At 37.1% G+C, this 13,996-nt stretch overlaps 1 pseudogene; it reads right to left on the reverse strand.

Moving 5' to 3' along the window:
* Nucleotides 1-13,628, reverse strand: part of LOC102485147 (serine/threonine-protein kinase Chk1-like) — a 25,849-nt pseudogene extending 12,221 nt beyond the window's left edge.
* Between the last annotated feature and the right edge of the window lie 368 nt (nt 13,629-13,996).

Genomic DNA, 13,996 nt, shown 5'->3' on the forward strand with positions numbered 1-13,996 from the left:
GAGAGTGATCTTGAGAACAGTGATGGCTGAAGATATCCCAGCATTCACAGGAGATGAGAACACCTAAGGCCATCTTTCCTAATTCATTTTATTTTTCCAACACTACTTATTATGCATTGTCTTTATCTTCCCTCCAAAAAGTCTCTGGAAATGTTGTTTACATTTTTAGAGCCAATATATTCGTAAATCTTCCCAGACAGCAGCAGTATTCTCACCTAAGAAACTTTAGATTCCATTAGAATCACTCTACACCTGTGGTTTTCTCTACTTCCTAAACATGCCATTCATTCAACAAACATCAAAAGGTGATAAGACACTACTGTAGGTTTCCCACCTGGAGTGTGGGAGGCAGTGGGAGAGACAAACTCACTAGCAATGCATTGCTGTACTTATAACCCCAATATCTAGTCATCTCTGAAGCTATCATGTATGGCTCTTCAGATGTCTCATTTTATTTTGTTTTGCTTTAGAAGTGCACTCTTTTAAGTTAAGATTATTTGAGGCTTAAAGAAAAACACAAGTACAAAGGTTTTCCCAGGATCTTTTGGGCTTTCATTTTTACCACTAAATCAGCAAAACACAAATAAGTACAATTCCATGGAACTTATTTTGAGATTTAATTGTACACAGATTTATGTGTGACTTCATCTTCATAATGAGTTGTCCCATGTGCATTATCTGTGAAAAAAGTCTTGGATAGACCTAAAGAATATTCTTGCCTACTGGAGGAATCCAGCCCCTCTGGGAGGATTCTACAGCCTCTTCATATGAGAGGCAAGACAGGCTGAGACAGAGAACACCCAGGAGTCCTTCCAATAGATTTAGAACTTATTTGACAAATGTAGTTTCCATTTATGGAAGAGCTACACAACCATGCTGCATATTTTTCCCCCCCCGAAGGTCAAAAATCACAGAACTGAGAGGAGTAAATTTGAAGACTGCTTGACTGATGAAGAAACTAGCAATCAGGTAGCTGCATAACCAGGACCATTCAGCCCAGAACTAAAGAATTTAGCCATAATTTTAATGAAAACCAGCATCAACAAAACCCAGAGCCACAAGAGTCACCCCAACTTCTGGGGGGCTTTTATCTCCAAAGGTTGTTGGCCAATAAACACTATTAAGAACACAAAATCTTATAGCTAAGTAAATCTAAGTGGATAACCGTGAAATGTCTCAATGATATTTGAAAAATTACTCTGTAATATTGTAATATCAGGGGTGATCTGGTTTAGGTAGTCCCTGGAGAGAGGAATTATGGTGTTTTAAAACTCATGACCTGTGATTCTTTCAACTTTAGCTAAATAATATTAATAAGAGATGAGGGTGGGACCAGCAGTTAGCGTAATGGCTATGTCGCTGAACTCCCATGTAGTAGACCATGGTTTGAGTCCCGGACCCAGTGGCTTAAACTCACGCCAGGCGTGTGTGCGTGTGTGCCCAAGATCCCGAGTGGAGAAGGGAGGAGAAGGGATTGCAGCATGGCCATCCCCCCTTGGGGGTGATTTCTTGCTTTCTATCTCTCTGTCTCTCTCTTTCTGGTGAGCACACATGCCCTATAGCAAAAACCTTTCCAAGAAAAAAAAATTTTTTTTTAAAAGAGATGAGAGTGATATGGATGGATTTTGAATTTGATTTCTTTTTTTTTTTTTTTTGGTATTATTTCCAGAGCATGTATGCACTTGCCAAAGAGAGAAAGAGTACCCCCCCCAATTGGGTGTGGTCACACCCTAATCCTTTTTTCTCCACTTTTCCATCATGTAAGAATTTGGGGCATGCACACACGTATGTCTGGCATGTTTTCAAGATTCCCGGGCTGAGATCAAACAACAGTCAGTCATTTGGGATCAACCTCCCTGTACACAGTGCTCATCCACTATGCTTCAAGGTTGGTCCTGAATTTGATGTTTTGACTGTTCTGGATAAAAACTCTGAAGAATTCCCAGGCAATTGTTCCCTGTATTTCTCAAGGGTTTTCTCACATGGATTCCAAATCGGGGTTTATTTTAGCAAATAGTCTCTAAAATCTTGTATATTTAAAAAATGTTCTATAACATGATATTTCTGATAAATTTCTCATGGATATAAGAGAAATGCCCAGAAGACACTGCAGGTAGTATGAAGCTAGTGAAACTTGATCACCTGATCTCTTTTCTTGCTTAGTCAGATTTCTTCTTGTTTCCTGGCTTCAGACTTTTATTATTTCCTTTCCCCACTTACATAAAGAATATTATCGTCAAGACAGTGGTACAGAGGTAAAATGTGATTTTGTGAGGATTCCCATGTAAAAGGGTTTTGGGGTTAGTGTCTGGAGACCTCCCTGAGTATGCCAGGCATATGCTTGCCCATGATCTGAGACTGGCTGATGCTGGAAGTGGACTGGCTATCAAGACTCTTTTAGGAGTGCTGTGTCTCTGTCTCTGACTCTCTCTCTGTTCCTCTCTGCCATGGAAAGAAGAAACAAACAAAGAGATTATTAGGTTACTTAACACAAAATTTATATTACCTTTTTATTTTTTTATTGTATTTTTATGCTTTCTTCTCTCTAGCCTTTTAAAAATTTTTGAAAATTAGGAGTTAGAAAGGATAGAAGGAGCAACAGGGGACTCCAAGTCCACTTAGCCTGAGCTCATCAGAGACCTCTTCTACCCAGCCCACTATGGGAGAGGAGGGGCAGCTCTGGTCTTCAAGAAGCAACACTGGGTTCCTGTAATCCTTGAGGTAGAAGAGATAGAAGGAACAACAGAAAGGCCCAAGTCACTCAGCTTGAGCTCATCAAGGCCCTGCACAACCTGCTGTGGGAGAGGAGAGTCTGCTTCAGCCTTCAAGAACCAACACCTGGTTCCTGTAACCCCTGAGATAGGGGAGGTACAAGGTATTCATAGAAGAAGTGGTCTAGAACCTTACATTCTACCTATCCAGCTCAACTTTCAGCCACATCAGGAACAGAAAGATTTGGACAAACAGGAACCAAACACTCAAAGACAGGAAACTTAGGAGTAATTCCCTACCCACAACCTCTCTAGCAATTAAAGGAAATGACTACCCTCTGAAAACCTGAACCCAAAACACCTACTGTGGATTCCACATGCTCATTCACCAAAGAGGAAGGGAACTAGGGAACTGGATAAAACACGAGGGAGCATAGAAATGACAGAAAAAGTATTCAGAATATTCATTGTAGCAAAACTCAGTGGAATGCAAGAGAAAACAAGACAATCAACTCCAGGAGATGAGAAAATCCTCCCATGACTTGAAGGAAGAACTCCATAAAGAAATAGATGCACTGAAAAAGAATCAAACAGAACTTAGATATAAAGGATGCAAAATCAAAACCTCCCTAAAGTATCAATAGCCTATAAAACCATGCAGAAGAAAGAATGTCTGACCTTGAAGACAAAACCTCTGATTTGGTCCAAATAACCAAAAAGAATAGAAAAATAACCATTAAAAATCAGGACAACATACAGGAAATCCTAGACACTTTTAAATGGCTGAATATCCACATAATAGGTGGTCCGGAAGGTGAACAGACAGGCAAGAGCATAGAAAAATCTCTTTTATGATATGTTATCTGAAAACTTTCCAAATTTAGGTGGACATGTGAATGTACAAATCCAGGAAAAACAAAGGACACCAAATAGATATAACATAAGATCCTCTCCAAAAATATAAATAAATAAAAGAAAGAAGATCCTCTCCAAGTCACATCATAGCCAAATTGGTGAAAATCAAGGTAAAGATAATATTCTAAAAATGACATGAGAAAAATGCCAAGTTACCTACAAAGTTTACCCCATTAGACTAACATCTGACTATTCAGCTGAAACAATGCAGGCAAGAAAAGAATGGGAAGACATAGATAAAACTCTGAAAGAAAAACAATTTCAGCCAAGAGTACTATACTTGGCAAGATTATCCTTCAAATGGGAAGGAGGAATAAAATTATTCCCGGATTTTTTTTTAAAAAATGCTTAAAGAAGTCACCAAAACTAAACCAACTCTTCAGGAAATGCTTAAGGGAATTCTGCACCAGGAAAGTTAAAGGAGATAAATAGAAGTAAGAGAAAACAAAACAAGACAACCAACTCCAGGAGATGAGGGGAAAAAAAAAAAGACAAGTCCACAAACACACATAATAACATTGAATGTCAGGATTAAATTTCTCAATGAAAGGTAAAAGATGCAAATTCAGCTATCTTACACACAAAAAGGTTTAAGTGCAATTTCAGTATTTGAAAGGCAGTTCTTTTCACAACTTTCAATGTTTGTATTTATTATAATCATTACTCATTGTATGAAACTAGATAATGGGAAAAATCCAAGTAGCTGAGTCCTTCTTTGGAATGAATTTAGAGAAGGCTAAAATCAAGAACTTTGTAAAGCCTATAAATCACCAAATCACTAACTTTACCATGTCTTTGCTTTTAAACATCTCTTTCCAATTTTGCTTTGTTTTTACTTTTCTGAAGACTTATTTATGTACAGTACAGTACTCTGATCTTAAAAGAGTGAATAAAAGTGTTCTTTTTCTCTTTCTTCCTAATGAAATGTTGTTATGTATAATTCTACCTATTTCTAACTGGATCAATGATATTACAGACCTTTTCAGGATATAAACTCCTATCTCCTACAGCCCTCTACACGAAAATTACAAATTCTTTTTTGTTAAGAAGAATTTCTATGTTAAGATTATCTCTGTTTTCAAAAATCCATCCTCATTAATTTCAGACGTTTTGTTATCTGATTTTTTTTAGTTTAAATGTATTGATTTACATTCATTCACTGTATACCATTACATCATACAAAATGAGATTTTCCATCCAGAATACCCTGTATATTGGCTCAATCAAGCACATCAACACATATGTTATCGTCAACAAATAATTTTCCATTTGTTGTTTCCTGTATATTTTGGGTTTTTTTCCCCATCTTTGATTCCCTATCTCTCACCCTCTGCCATCTTCCACCCTCCTCACACATTGACCCTGGTATCCTTGGTTGCTTTCTATGGCTTTCCCCCCCTAAATTTTACTGATTCACTAAAGATATTAATTAATCTGAATATTTTCAATAGGAAGTGTTATCTAAATTTTAATCAACTTGCTTTTTTTTTCCTTTAGAAATGTATTTCACAGTAAAGAACATCATAGTCAATTAAGTATATATGCACAGAATAACCAGTGAAACAGATTTTGAATGTTCACAACATGATATAATGTTAAATGTTGAAGGTGGTGAATATGCTTATATCCTCAATTTGATTATTATACACTGTATACATGCTTTTAAAGACCATTATGCAAAAAAAAGACCATTCTGTACCCTACAAAGAGATATAATGATTATATGTAAATCACAAATTATAATAACTTTTAAGAGAGATTTTTGCTATAAGCCATGTGCACTTTCCACAGATACAGAGAGACAGAAAGTAAGAAATCACCCCACTGGAGGGCTGGCCACACCACAATCCATTAAACTCTCAGGAATTTGGTCATGCATGCACACATGCCCAGTGTGAGTTTTAAGTCACCAGGTCTGGGACAATCAAATATGTGAGAGTCTAGCAATGTAAACATTACACTATGTGCCAGTCCTGAGATAAATGCATTTTTTAAAATAATTATTTATTCAATTCTATTTATTTATGAATTTATTTTAATTTGACCAGAGAGAGACAGACAGAGAGAGAGAGAGAGATTGAAGAGGGAAAGTGAGAAAGCAAGCCACCAGATCTGGGACCAAACCATGGTTGGCCATGTGCAAATGCCCAGCACTTTTAACAACCATGCCAGCTGCTAGTCCCAGATAAATGTATTTTTTAAAACTTTTGCAATTTTTAATTTTTTTTTCTTTTTGGGGGTTGTTTTTGGTTTTGTTGTTATTAGAGAAGCATGATGAGAAATAACTAGAAATAAAAAGATCCATGATTATAATAGCTTGTTTTTAATGTTAGGTAACACATGTTTTCTCAACAGGAATGATCTTTTAAAGTGATAGTTTAACAGCATGCCACTGTTTTTTAACTTCCATTATTCAATTTGTAATCTTGACTTTGAATTGATTCTATAGCTATTCAGAATGTCTATATCAGAAGTAGACTAAATAGGGCTGGCCTCATTGCCCAGTGGATAAGGGAGCTGGGTTCCACATGGCCAACAATGTGACTCAATCCCAGCCCAAGTGGCTTGAACAATGCACTGGTCACATATGTGTGTGTGCCCAGCATCCTAATAGGATGAAGAAATGAAAGAGAAGGGGTAGTGACATCACCACACTCCATTGAAGGGGTGTTTTCTCTCTCTCCCTCCTTTTTTTTCTCTCTCTCTTGCTTTCTCTGTCTATCTCTGGCTTGCAATTTTTTTAAAAAAGTGCGCTAAAAAAGGTAACAGGTTGATTAAAGGTAAATAATTTTAACCAGGACTTGAAACATTCTCCATGTCTTCTTTATAGCTCAAATCACTCATATATTATCAATAATTCATTTTCCCATATACATCAAGTATACAGTGATGCCTTATTGTTGTTTTCATTTGTAGTTCCCTAATGACATATGGCATTGAACGTCTTTCCATACATTCGTCATCTGCATATTGTCTTTGGTTGAGGCTTATGTTCTGGTTATTCATTCTTTTTTTTACTTATTATTATTTTTTTATTATTGAACTTTAAAAATTCTTTGTATGTTTCCTATGCTACTCCTTTATTAGATGTGTCGTTTGCATCTCTTTTTCCCTCAGTCTGTAGCTTGTCTTCTCATTCTCTTGACATTGTTTTTCAAGGAGCAGAAGTTTATCATTTTACTTCAGTCCAGTTTATCAGTTGTTTCTCTGACAGACTGTGCCTTTGGTACTGTCTCTAATAAGTCATTCCTATTCCCAACAGCATCTAGATTTTTGTCCTGTTATTTTCTAGGAGTTTTATAGTTTATTTATTTATTTATTTATTTTGCTATAGGGCACATATGCTCGCCAGAAAGACAGAGAGAGACAGAGAGACTGAAACCAATAAATCACCTCCCAGGAGGGATGACCATGCCACAATACCTTCTCCTCCATTCTCCTCTTGGGATCTTGGGCACACACGCACAAGCGCCCGGCATGAGTTTAAGCCGCCAGGTCTGAGACTCAAACCATCGTTGACTACATGGGAGTAATTATGCTATCTACTGGTCCCATCTAGGAGTTTCATAGTTTTGCAGTTTACATTATACTTATTTTTTAACAGTGTAAAGTCTGTGTCTAGATTTATTTTTGTTTGTTTTTGAATGTCTAGTTGTCCTAGTACAATTAGTTTAAAGACTATATTTCTCTATTTTATTGTTTTTGCAAATTTGTCAAAAATCCATTGACCGTAATTACATGAGTCTATTTCTGGACTCTGTATTTTGTTCCACCAATCTATTTGCCTGCTCTTTTACTAAGACACCCTTTGATTACTGTAGCTCTATAGGAAGTTGTAGACCAAATAAGAGTTAAGGGCTATTGATTTTCAGTTTGTTCAGCTTTTTACTTATTATTGGGATGGAATGATGACTTCCAAGTTCGTGACATGGCAGATTAGAAACCGAAAGCCTCCAACATAGTTTTTCTTCCAGCCTGGACAGTAAATTCACCCACCTTGTGATATTTTCAAGATATCTGGATAGGGTTTTTTTGTTTGTTTTTGGTTTTGGTTTTGGTTTTTGCCATGAAAGAGAGAAACTAAGTGATGTACACTACTACCACACCATGACCCTTGCTTCATCATCATCTAGCCAAATGAGTTTTCAGATTAAAAGAGCAAAACAAAATAAAAACCCCTTTATATAGTAACTTCAACTGTGGTTTATCTTTAGTGATTATTTATTATGGAGCCTTGACTTGCACTAGCAAATGTAGCCAAAGAACTTACAATGAACTTTCTCTTTGCTTCAGAAGTATGGAATTTTATTTTGCTTTTCCCTATTAAAAAACGTCTCAACCATGACAAGAAAAAGGGAGAAAGAAAAAATTAATTACTAAATCTTTTTACTATCTAAACACACTTAAAATTACTTTTTATATTATAAGATATTATATATTATATATATATGTATTTATATATATATATATATTTATATTTATATATTTATATATATATATATATATATATAGAGAGAGAGAGAGAGAGAGAGAGAGAGAGAGAGAGAGTTGGCTTGATTTCTATGTGTGTGTGTGTGCACACTTTAAAAGCCCAAGGACCTGGAAGTATAGCTGACAGGAAAAGTCATTTGTTTCAAAGGGTGGATGACAAATCCTTTCTACTTGTCCTTCAATGAGGTCTTGTTCTTGGCACTTTTTCTGACTACAGAAAATTCCTATAACCTAGGCTTTTTAATTCAGCTTCAGAGTATTTATGTTTCTTATGTTGAAAATCCATTTCCTTTGCTTGTCTGCTTTTACTTTGCTCCTGCAGCCTGATAGTACAGCAGGAAGAAGAAGAGGAGTTATACTTTTGAAGCTCTGTTGCCTAATGAAGCTTTGCATAAACTGGGCTGGTGGCATGTTCTCTAGACATCAGCATGACATTGAATTGTCTCTCCATAGTCACCTGCAAAGATTGGGTTTCCCAAGCATTAGTCAAAAGATGCAAGGAGCTTTTATGTGGCTTATTTTTTAACTGAGATAGAATTCATATAACATAAAAGTCAACATTTCAACCACTTAAAAGTGCACATTTCAGGCCAGCCAGTGTCAAGGTGATTAAAGTGGCAGATCCCAACTGGTCAACCAGGTGCTAAAAGTCCTGTCTACCATGGCTTGAGAAGCACTCCAGGCACATATGCACGTGTGCCCCAAATCATGAAAGGATGGTGAAATGGAAGAGAAGGGATTACGATGTGAACATCCCCTGCAGGGGTGCTTTCTCACTTCTCTCTCTCTCTCTCTATCTTTCTCCAGTGAGTGCACACACCCTCTAGCAATTTTGTTTTCAATGCACATTCTAGGGACTTTTAATACATACACATTGTGCGACTATCAGCACTATCAAGTTCCAGAACATTTCTATCACCATGTAAATGAACTCCATATCTCTTAAGCAGTCACTTCCTATTCCTTTTTTGCCCTGGATCTTGGCAACAACTTATCCGCTTTTTGTCTCTATGAATTTGACTATTCTGGATATTCATAGAAATGGAATCATACAATATGCAACTTTTTGTGTCTGACTTGTTATTATTATTATTATACTGTTTTCAAGGTGCATCGTGGTGTAGCATGTGCCAATACCTCATTCCTTTTCATAGTTATATAATATTCAATTATGTGAATATACCATATTTTGATTACTTACTCATCAGTGGATGTATATTTGGGCTCTTTGGATCTTAAGGCTATTTTGAGTAATATTTCTATGAACATTCATATTCAAGTTTGTTTTTGAGTGACTATTTTCAATTCTTTTTTGTATAAACCTAGCAGTAGAACTGTTACATTTTAAGGTAATTCTACATTTAATTTTTGTGGAACCTCCAAACTGCTTCCCATAGTGGTTGCACTGTTTCACAGTCCTACCAACAATGTATGAGGGTTCTCATTTCCCATCTTTGTCAATTCCTGTTAATTTCCTTTTTAAGTATAGCCGTTATAGTGTGTGTGAAGTGGCAACTTATTGTGCTTTCGATTTGTGTTTCCCAAATCATTAACAATGTTTGTTACACATTCTTTTTCCATGTGCTTACTGGCTATTTGTGTATCTTTTCTTTTTTTTTTTTTGGAGAAATGTCTGTTCACTTTCTTTGCCCATTATTCAACTAGAACAATTATATTGTTGATATTTTTGTGGTTGAAATGTAAGAGTTCTTTTTTTAAAAGAAATTATTTCTTTATTCATTCACTTATTTTAATTTGATCAGAGAAAGACACACAGAGAGAAGGAAAGTGAGAAAGCAAGCCACCAAGTCCAGGACTCGAACTGTGGTTGGCCATGAAGGAGTGTCCAGTGCCTTAACCACCATGCCACCTGCTAGCTTAAAATGTAAGAATTCTTTATATGCTTTGGTTAGTAGGTATTTACTAGATATAAGATTTGTAAATATTTTCTCCCATTCTTTGGGTTGTCTTTTTATTTTCTTGAAATATCCTTTGATACATCTATGTGGCTTTCAAAGAGCTGGTCCTACATAAAATTTGGAGTAGCATCTTTAGTTTTTCTTTTTAAAATGTCTTTGCCTCACCTCATTTCTCTTCACTCACTTCAGGTTCCTTAATGTCCGCTATACTATACTTCCAATGGGCTAGAAAATTATTTTTTTAATAAATTAATTCATTCATACTAGGATTTAAATAACTAATGAGGCCTAGTGACTTACAAGACTACCAAAGGTATTGGCATCTCAGTAGCTGAAAAGAACCAAAGGAATTCATAAAGTTGTGGACACTGATAAGCATAGTGAGCTGGCACCAGATGCCTTTGTATTGCTCCTGAAAGCACACTGTTAACAACTCCAGTTATACTTAAAATAAGTCCTGAATCTAGGGTTTTACAAAAGCCAACAATGCCTTCTATGAAGCTTTTTTCCTTAGTCTCTGAGCCGGTTATGGGCAACCACTGTACCAAACATACTAGTAATTTAGTTTCAATGTGTTCCATTCTTAAATAATCTGTGGTTCAGATGTTTTTGGAAAGTAGGCACATTCCCTGAGCTTTATCTGTAGGACTTCTAGGATCATCTATAAATTATCAACTGTATATATTAGTCAGAAATGTCTTTAGAGCACCATAGTTCCACTGAAAATAATTGTTCTTTGTTTCCCCCAGTATTCAGGTTGTCCTGGGTTTGAAATTAATCCACTGTCTCTTAGCTTTCCATGTCCACATAAGCACCCTTTTAGATCTTCTCTACCACTCCCTAAATATGAATCTTCATTTTAGCATCATTGATGCTACTGACAGCTCTAACAATCATGCTTGAAGACAAAACCTTAATTAACCTAATCAGCCTGCCATGAGGCTGACAGGTATGCTGTGCTGTCACTGTGTGTTCATGATGTACAATCTGTCATGAATAGAGCTCTTTTCAGCTGCTCTGGCATGGCCACCTGCTGTCTGTGCCCCATTTCCTGCTAGGCAGCTCTGTGACCTTTATGGCAAAGCCAAGTGATTAGGGAACTGGTAATATTCATGCCAGGAGCTCAGTCTCTGTGGGTTTTGTTTGCCATGGTAGAGAATCTGAAGGCTCTAGAAAAACACTCAGAGAAGTATTCTCTTTATCCAAAGATACCAGGAAAGGATTCTGCCTCCATGAAGATAGGAAAAAAGATGCCCAGAGTTAATCATTCCTTTCATAAGCCTATGCAAGTAGAATTTAGCCAATAAGTTTCTGAAAATAAGCTAGCATCTTTAAGCTGCTCACCTAGTTGATTATGAAAGAGGTGATAGAAAGATAATAAGATAAACCTAGAAGTTAAAAATAAGCCCAACTTGGGAACCAGATGATGGCACAGAGGTAAAACATGATGCTGTGTGAGGCAATTCTCATAGAGGGAAGGTTCTCAGTTCAATTCCAGAGATCCTCCCGAGTTTGCAAGGTGTGGGCTTATCTATGATCTGGATCTGGTTGAAGACCAGGGGTGGTTTGTGGTTTCAGGACCCTGATGGAGGTTCTCTCTCTTTCTTTCTCTCTAGCTCTCTAAATACATAAATAAATAAAGTTCTTTTTAAAAGCTAACTTAACAATAAATAATTGGCAATTTAATTTTAAAAAATACTATTGAAGGACCACCCAGTGGCATGGTGGTTAAGGCATCTGGGTCCCACGTGGTCATCTGTGCAAGCTGAGTCCCAAATATGGCCATGAAAGTAGAAAATAATATAGAAAAATATTTAAAATGTGCAACAATAATTTTTAGAGGAAAATTTCTCAAGCCCTAGAGGTTATGCTCAACTTCTATTTGAAAGACCCACCAGGATTTTAAATATTACTAATTACACTAGGAAAGCACCTATTTGCAACTGAAATGAAATGTTACAATTCAAAAACAGGCATACATAACTGGACAGACCCTTTTGAAAATGAAAGCACAAATTCTAGAGTAAGTTTCTTGAAGCAGGCCTCACTTCACAGACTCGTATGTCTACTGTTCTAAAGTCACAAGGATTAGGCTTTCACCAATTTATCCTTATATTTAAATAATAATCAGTGTGTAGGAAATATACTTTTTGAATAAAGCAAAATGTAAGGTAAAATGGGACATTAGAGTAGCATAAGAGCTAGAAAGTTCACATAACCCAGACTTGGCTTCCCTCAGACAGTTTCCAATTCAGACACACAACTCACCTGAAAAAAATTAGTCATGAATCCTATCCATCTCTTCCCCAAAGTTTTATTTACAATTAAGATGTAGTATTGTTTGTATGCAAAACATACAAAGAGAACTGGAAGGTGTTTGGTTAAAGAGGGAAGAGAACCCTTCAGGAATAACTATTTGAGGTTGCCAGAACAGCATAATCCTCTTTGTGAAGAGCAGTTCTAACAGCAGCAAATCCCTAGAGCCACTGGGGCAATCACGTGGCAGAAAGGAAACCTTCTGTGTGCTCACAACATCACTCAGCTTCAGTTTAGTCTCCAGGAATTGTTTCTTGAACACCAATCCATCACCCTTAGAAAGACAGAAATCAACTGATATCTTCTTGTCTATTTCTAACAAATTCACTTTGAAAATCAGTTTATTGTTTCTCCTATCAGTTTTTGACACAGTAATCTGGTTCAAACAGCTTATCTTCCACTGAGCCCAGCTTTTCACAGGACTCCTTCATGCACTGGTGAGACTTGTCTGTGTCCAGTTTAGTGAATAACCACGGCATCCTAAGTACTGCTGGGGGTTCTATGAGGATCCTGGAATGCCAAGTAATTGGCTGTTCAGGACACGTGGGCTGGGAGAAGCTGATCCTTTGAACCAGCTTGTCAATGTACGAGGGGCTGCTGTCCCACATGGAAAGGCTTGTCCGCGTTTCAGCTGGGAGTTGGAGTGCTTCACATTTTCTTCACTGGAAGTACTGCACACTGGCCAGAAGTTCAAGGTTTATCAGATGTGGCTGGAGAGGCCACCAGGTGACTCCAGCATGCTTCCTGACGTGCCTCGGGGCCTCTTTGTCCCTTACTTGAGTGGTTTGTTGTACCATTGATTTTTTTAAATTTCATTTCATTTCATTATTATTATTACTATTTTTAAACATTTGATCACTATACATCATTTGGCTTGTAAAGAGAACTTACCCAACATGAAAAACACCTCAGACAAGACCAGTTGAGAATATTATACATGTTATCATCAACAGGTAATAAACCAATTCTGCAGCCAACATGGCAGTAAGCATGGTTCCACAAGCCCAAATATTAACTGATTCTGTGCTGAATTCCTTAAAAAGGAATATACAAACGACTCTTAAATTCAATAATAAGAAATATCTCAATTTCTAAAATGCACAAAAGATTTGTATAGATGATGAAGTCCAAAATATTTTAAAAGGCACTTGTCACAGTTAATGTCAAGAAAAAGCACACCCACACTCAGCTCTTTGGTACCACTGTCTGGAACAGCTGCAGCAGGAGCATTAGTGACAAGCAGCTCTAACGTTGGGAGAGTTTCCACCCAGTCCATTGTTTCATCTAAAAGTCTTCAGCCTTCCCAAAGAAGATACAAAGATAGTAATCAGTACATGGATAAATGCTCAACTTTTTTAGTCATTCCGAAAGGGTAAATTAAAGCCACAATGAGGTACCACTACACACCTATTAGAATAACTATTTTTTTGAGAGGTTTTTGCTACAGGGCACATGCATTCACCAGAAAGAGAGAGACAGAGAGATAGGAAGTGAGAAATCATCCCCGGGGGGGGGGGATGGCCACAATCTCTTCTCCTCCCTTCTCCTCTTGGGATCTTGGGCACGCCTGCACAAGCTCCTGGCGTGAGTTTAGACCACCAGGTCTGGGACTCAAACCATGGTCAACTACATGGGAGTCCAGCA

The sequence above is a fragment of the Tupaia chinensis genome, unplaced genomic scaffold, assembly GCF_000334495.1.
Source record: "Tupaia chinensis unplaced genomic scaffold, TupChi_1.0 Scaffold000251_1, whole genome shotgun sequence".
Taxonomy (NCBI): Eukaryota; Metazoa; Chordata; class Mammalia; order Scandentia; family Tupaiidae; genus Tupaia; species Tupaia belangeri.